This window comes from Octopus bimaculoides, chromosome 24 (genome assembly GCF_001194135.2).
Source record: "Octopus bimaculoides isolate UCB-OBI-ISO-001 chromosome 24, ASM119413v2, whole genome shotgun sequence".
In the NCBI taxonomy this organism is placed as follows: Eukaryota; Metazoa; Mollusca; class Cephalopoda; order Octopoda; family Octopodidae; genus Octopus; species Octopus bimaculoides.
The window spans coordinates 32,211,440-32,218,432 of record NC_069004.1 but is presented as its reverse complement, the minus strand read 5'-3'; positions in this window follow the sequence as shown (position 1 = coordinate 32,218,432).

The window sequence follows — 6,993 nt, the reverse complement described above, 5'->3', positions numbered from 1 at the left end:
AAAAGAATATTCTTCAAACTGAAATTCTCTCCTCGATTTTCATTCCATTAAAAGATTATGTTTTTTCTTCCTTTGGGAAAAATATAATTGTTATTTATTTATTTATTTTTTTGATAATTTATCACATTTCATTTTTTGCTTCTTCTTATTATTTTTGACCAATTCTAAATAATGGGGTTTTGTAAGTTGAGCTTCCTTCATTTGAAAGTCTGGCTTCTTTAATTATTAAGATGACAAGCAACAACAACAACAACAACAACAACAACAACACCAACGGCAGTAGCTAAAACAAAAAGAGGGGCAGCAACCACTACTACTGCTACTACTACTTTTGTGTATATTGGTGTATGTGTGTGTTGTATTGGTGTGCATATGTGTGTATGTGTACATGCACGTGTATGTTTGTGTGTTGTATTAGCGTGCGTATGTATGTGTGTGCTGTATTGGTGTATGTGGATGTGTGTGCATGTATGTATGTGTTTGTTGTATTAATGTGCATATGTGTGTATGTGTGTATTGTATTGGTGGGCGTATGTGTGTGTGTGTTGTATTGGTGTATGTGTGTGTGTATGTATGTGTGTGTTGTAATGGTGTGCATATGTGCATGTGTGTGTACGTGTACGTGTATGTGTGTGTGTATTCTTTATTTGTGGAATTGCGATACCAACAATGGTTTCTTGTAGGAAGTGCACAAATTTTCAAACATTCCAGTTTCAATGTTGGCAATCTGCCACCATGTTGTCAATCCACCAATAAAGGATATATTTATCCAGCAAATATGGTGTTTAGCACTCACCCTCACTGCTTGGCACCCGCGTCCACACACACACACGCAGCTGTGTGGTAAGAAGATTGCTATTTGTTATGTTAGGTATCTGTCAGTTGTGTCTGTGTTTGTTCCCCCACAATTGCTTCACAACTGATGTTGGTGTGTTTACGTCACCATCACTTAGTGGTTCGGTAAAAAGAGACTGATAGAATAAGTACTAGGCTTACAAAGAGTAAGTCCTGGGGTCAATTTGTTCGACTAAAGCTGGTGCTCCAGCATGGCTGCAGTCAAATGACTGAAACAAGTAAAGAATAAAAGAATACAGAGAGAGAGAGAGAGAGAGAGAGAGAGAGTTTCTGTTGAATTAATTAATTTCTGTACTAATTACCCATCATGCCAATGTGCATAATATCAAATGAAACAATTTTTTTTCCTTCTAAACTCTAGAAAAAAATAATTAAGTATATTTATTTCGTATTTTATCTGTTTATTAAAAACACATTTTGTTGCACTCTGCTTCACTTTGGTGCACTTTAAGATATCCATTTTAGTGCCATTTAGAAGGCTTCTAACAAAATCCAACAAACAAACAAAAAGCTTGGTGCCAAGAATTCTAATGAAAGACATTCTTTTAAAGAAATGTTCAAATGAAAATAAAAGAAATAAAAAATGAACTCGGGGGAAAACATAACCAAAAAATTATTATTCTGAAGATTTCTTGGGTGTATTTTTTGTGGGGTGGGAGATAGGTGTAGTGTGGTTGTGTTGTTAAGAAGTTCATTTCAAAGTTATGTGGTCCTAAGTTCAATTCTTCTGTATGACACCTGGAACTGTTTTCTGTCATCACCTCAGGCCAACAAATGGCATGTCAGTGAATTTGGCTGGCAGAGACTGTATTAAGTCTATTTTCTCTCTATCTGTCTGTCTACCTATCTATTTGTATATCTATCTATTTATAGGACTGTCTTGACCCAAGGAACATCTTTACTGGAGGACGGAAGCTTCGGACTCTGCTTGCATTTCAGGAAATTCCTGCTAGTGTCCTGGTATCCACCAGCTAACAGGGTCAATTACAAATAGTGGTCAAAGGGAACCAATCCATTGTTGTTGACATAGTAACGAAGTCTTTTCCTCCTCCGTTTTTTTTTAGAGAGGCCATAGGCCAATGGGTTTAGGGTCAAAAGAAATAGTGAAGCTAAACGCTTTATGGATGTGTAACCCAGGGTAACTCCATAAACCGGCCATACCCCCCTCTCTCTCTTTCTATATATATATATATATATATATATATATATATATATACAGTGGCGGACTAGGTCTAAAAATATTGGTTGCCAGGAGACTAAGGAGTCCGCAACTACAATGCTATCTTTTAATCTTTTAATTTTGTTAAAAGTATTCTTTTCAACTGTCTACAAACACAGCCAGGCTGAAATATTTAATGCATTCTTCCAGGAGTGAATAAAAAATTCTCAAAATTGAGGGGATGGACCCCTTAGATACTAACATGTCTAGACCCCTTAGATACTAACATATAGATTCTGATGGCACAGGGGCCAACTTGCCATCGGGCAAGCTGGTAACCTGCCCAGTCTGCCACTGTGCATGCATTGCGTTTCAAATTATTTACAACATAATCTTCTTTTTATTCTATTTAAAAACTTCGTGGGAATTCTATGAAATTTTCATAGAATGTTGGCAACAGTTAAATGATCATGGCGTGTAAAAAATGTGAAGTTCTGTAAAACAACACGGAAACTACGGGCATTTAGCCAATTTATGTAAACTTTCAGTGTTTCAAATTATTAGCGAGCTTTAATTAAAAATCGTGTAAACAAGACAATACCAATTTGTTTGATGTTCACACAGAAATGAATACATACAGTCGTAAACATGAAATAAACTGCTCAAAAATTATAGGTGAGCTGGTTAGTAAGGGATATATGAGCCTTTGAAATAATTTGGAAAAGGCGCTGATCCATGGAACATGCTAATTTCTGGATCTTCTTTGATGTTATACCTTTCTCTATTATCGTAAACTCATCGCTTTAGAATACTTAAGTTTTCTATTGAGTTTAAGTTTTTGGGAACCTGCAGACCACTTCATCTTCCGAGGTCTACAGAAGCCTAATTGTTGCAGAGGTGACCGGTAATAAAGTCACAGGAAAAAAAAGTCACAATTAATTTATGGAATCCGGACAAAACCCACCTAGGACAAAACCCTTGTGACTTTATTGCCGTGACTTTTTTTTTTTTTTTACCTGGATTCGCTGCAGGATTTGTCTGTAGTTTTGACCTGGATTCGTTTGTAGTTTTGACCTGGATTCGTCTGTAGTTTTCTTCGCTGAGTGTGAGGGCGCATTACCTTGCATGGATATTATGGTTGTCTTGAAGATGATGCTTTGCTTTTTAACCAAGGTTCAAGATGTTCCCTCAAAAAGGCCATGTAAGTATCTACTGTCATTTTAACACCGTCAGGTACTTTCCAAAGACCAACCATAATATCCCCAATAATAACAGCCCAAATTATGATGCCTCATTCTCTGATGACGATCTCGTCCATTTACAACCCATCCCTAGCTGCAACCATCAGATCCATCAAGGGTAGCAGGAGTTTCGTCCCTAAACAAAACTCTTGAAAAGACGACCTTCATGTTACCTTCTGCCCATTTCTGATGGTTTTGTATGTGCATTTTGCTTACAAGAGGCCTTTTAACTGATGTCACTGGTTTACAGACCTTTTTCAGAAGACGACATCAGGTAGTTCTAGACGTCAGTGTGTTTCAAAAGTTCTCCACTCGTAAGACCTGAGTTCTTTGCAGATTCACGCTTTAATTCATGACAGAGAACGTTAAGAAAGAAACCTCAACAGACCCTTGTTAGCACTCTTAAGTTTCCCCTCCTCCAGTTTTGTGACATCTTCCAATTATTTTAGATATTTCAGAAGTAATAATTGATTTCTCTGAAGCAGATAAATCACATTTACGACCCATCATTGCACGATAATCAGACCACTCGTTAAGAATTTGGAACACTGTAACTTCGTGGAAATCATGCAAATGGCCACGGTTTGTTTATACTTGTACAAAATCTGACGTTTTTTTACAAACCACGCAAATAACTGTTGCCATCATTCTGTGGAAATTTTGTTGAATTCCAACGAGTAGTTTTTTAAAATAAAATTAAAAGATGTTACGTTGTTAACAATTTGAAACGTAGTGTATATATAAATGTACCAGACATTAAAAATAGGAGTGGAGATTTATACATCCTTAAAGCTTGTTTATTAGAGTATTATATACAATACATTCACTTTAAATGTTTATCTGACACGTGTTTCTACTACATGGATATCTCAAGATGTTGCATCCTGTTGAATACACACACACACACACACACACACATATGAACATACATACACGAACATATATATATACATGCATATAGAAAGATAGATGAATAGATAGATAGACAGACAGACAGATAGATTGATAGATGGGGGAATCGGTGGAACAGCTGGTAAGGGTGAATGGAGTGTGATGGTATGGGCATGTGTTGAGGAGAGATGAGGAGCATGTTCTAAGGTGGGTGCTAGAGTTTCAGGTAAATGGACAACGAAAGCGAGGTAGACCAAGGAAAATGAGGAGGGGACAGGTGGAGGAGGAGATTGGGAGGGTTGGCTTGAGAAGGGAGGTCGCCCCAAACTAGGCAAGATAACAAGATGGTGTGAGGCCAGTTGTTATGGCATTGAGGTAGATTCGGCCACCCCTGTTAACAGGGACAAAACCTGGATTTAAAACACTGGATGATGATAGATCACCAAACATATTCTTCACTCATAAAGAATATAATGTTGGTCTTTACGTTAGGAATATGTATCTAACACAATGCTTTTCATAGGGTTCTCCACAACAAGCTTGTGCATTACACTAAAATATGATTTCATCCTTTTTTTTGTTACCGTATTCCTGTTGAAACACATTGCTTTTGTTTCAGTTAATTTTGAAAATAATGAAGAATTATTTACAACGACTTTATTAAGCTGGTGTTTGGAATATAAACTAACATGAAATTTTGATGGAAGATTTTAATTTAGATCACTTTAACCCTTTTGTTACCATATTTCTTGTGATATAAACTTTGTTTCAATTAATTTTGAAAATAAGGAAGAATTTTAATTTAGATCACTTTAAAACTGGGAATTTGTATAATAAAAGGATTAGAACTTAGAATGGTCTCAGGTAGGTTAGTATCAAAAGAATTAAGGGTTTAGAAAGAACATATTCTTGGTTGTCTTGAAGAATGTCTTGTTTATTACTTTGCTAGACAGGAAAATGTCAACATGGCTTTGGGTTCAAGTCTCACTGCATGGTACCATGTGAGAGTTCCTTCTATTCAACCTCATCATCATCATCAGCATCGTTTAATGTCAGTTTTCCATGCTGGCATGGGTTGGGTGGTTTGACAGGAACTGGCAAAGCCAAGAGCTACACCAGGTTCCATCGTCTGTTTTGGCATGGTTTCTACAGCTTTAAGGCCTTCCTAACATCAACCACATTATACCGAGCACTGAATGTTTTTTAAAATGACCCCACACCAGTGCCTTTTACATGGCACCACCACCTGTGCTTTTTCTGTGGTACCATCACCAGTGCTTTTACATGGCACCGTCACCAGTGCCTTTTCTGTGGCACCAGTACTATTGCTTTCTCTGTGGTACCATCATTAGTACTTTTTACATGCCACCAACTTCAAATTCACTGAAGTTTTGTGAATGAATTTAGTAGAATTTTGTAGACAGAAACTGGAAAAAGCCCGGTGTGTGAGTGTGTGTTATTTCTTTACTACTCACAAGGGGCTACACACAGAGGGGACAAACAAAGACAGACAAACGGATTAAGTCGATTATATCGACCCCAGTGCGTAACTGATACTTATTTAATCGACCCTGAAAGGATGAAAGGCAAAGTCAACCTTGACAGAATTTGAACTCAGAACGTAGCGGCAGACGAAATACCGCTAAGCATTTCGCCCAGCGTGCTAACGTTTCTGCCAGCTCGCTGCCTTATGTGTGTGTGTGTGTGTGTGTGTGTGTGTGTGTGTGTGTCTCCTTGTCTTGGAATTTTGTGACAATCATAAACAAATATCACCGTTTTGTGAGCAGCTTTAATCACTTCTCTTTTTCCCTGAATTCATTTCTCATCACAAGGAAATACAATCTTGCTAGGAATCATGCGAGGGTTGGCAACAGGAAGGACGTCCAGCTGTAGAAAATCTGCCTTGGTTAATTCTGTCTGACCCATGCAAGCCTGGGAAAGTGGACATTAAATTATGGTGAAAACCCTCTCTCTCTGCTGGGATTATTGTGCATTATTCTCTGTACTGTTCTTGCACTTTTGAATATTTTTTCCATTGAGTTGTAGTGGACCTGGCCACTGTATACAATAATTTCCTTCTTTTTCTTCTCCTTCATCTTCTTCTCCTTATTCTTCTGTGATTATGATGACACTGGTGTTTGGTGTGGGTGGCTGCAGTTGTGGAGGTGGTAGTGATTATGACGCTGATGATGATGACGATGATGATGATGAGGGGGAGGAGGGGAGGTGGGTAGCAGGTTGATAGAAACATGCAAACAATGCATACCACATGCTGGCCTGCTGCAGTGTAATAAAATGTGTCCCTGCAGAGAGAGACCAGTTCAGTCAGTCAGCGCTAACGATGCTGTGGGAGGTGATGACAATTAACCGAGCAATGGGGGGAGTCTCTATTGGTCTTTACAGCGAAATTGTTTATAGTTGTTGCTAGGCGACCATAGAATCAAGACAAAAAGGTGAAGTTGGAAACAAAGTGAACGATGTGTGTGTGTGCGAGCGTGCGTACATGTATATGTGTATATATATATACACACACATATATATACATATATATATATATATATATACATGCATATATATATATATACATACATATATATACATATATATATATATATACATAAATATATACATATATATATATACACATATACATACATATATATATATATGTATATATATATATATATATACATACATACATCATCATCATCATCATCGTTTAACGTCCGCTTTCCATGCTAGCATGGGTTGGACGATTTGACTGAGGACTGGTGAAACCGGATGGCAACACCAGGCTCCAATCTAATTTGACAGAGTTTCTACAGCTGGATGCCCTTCTTAACGCCA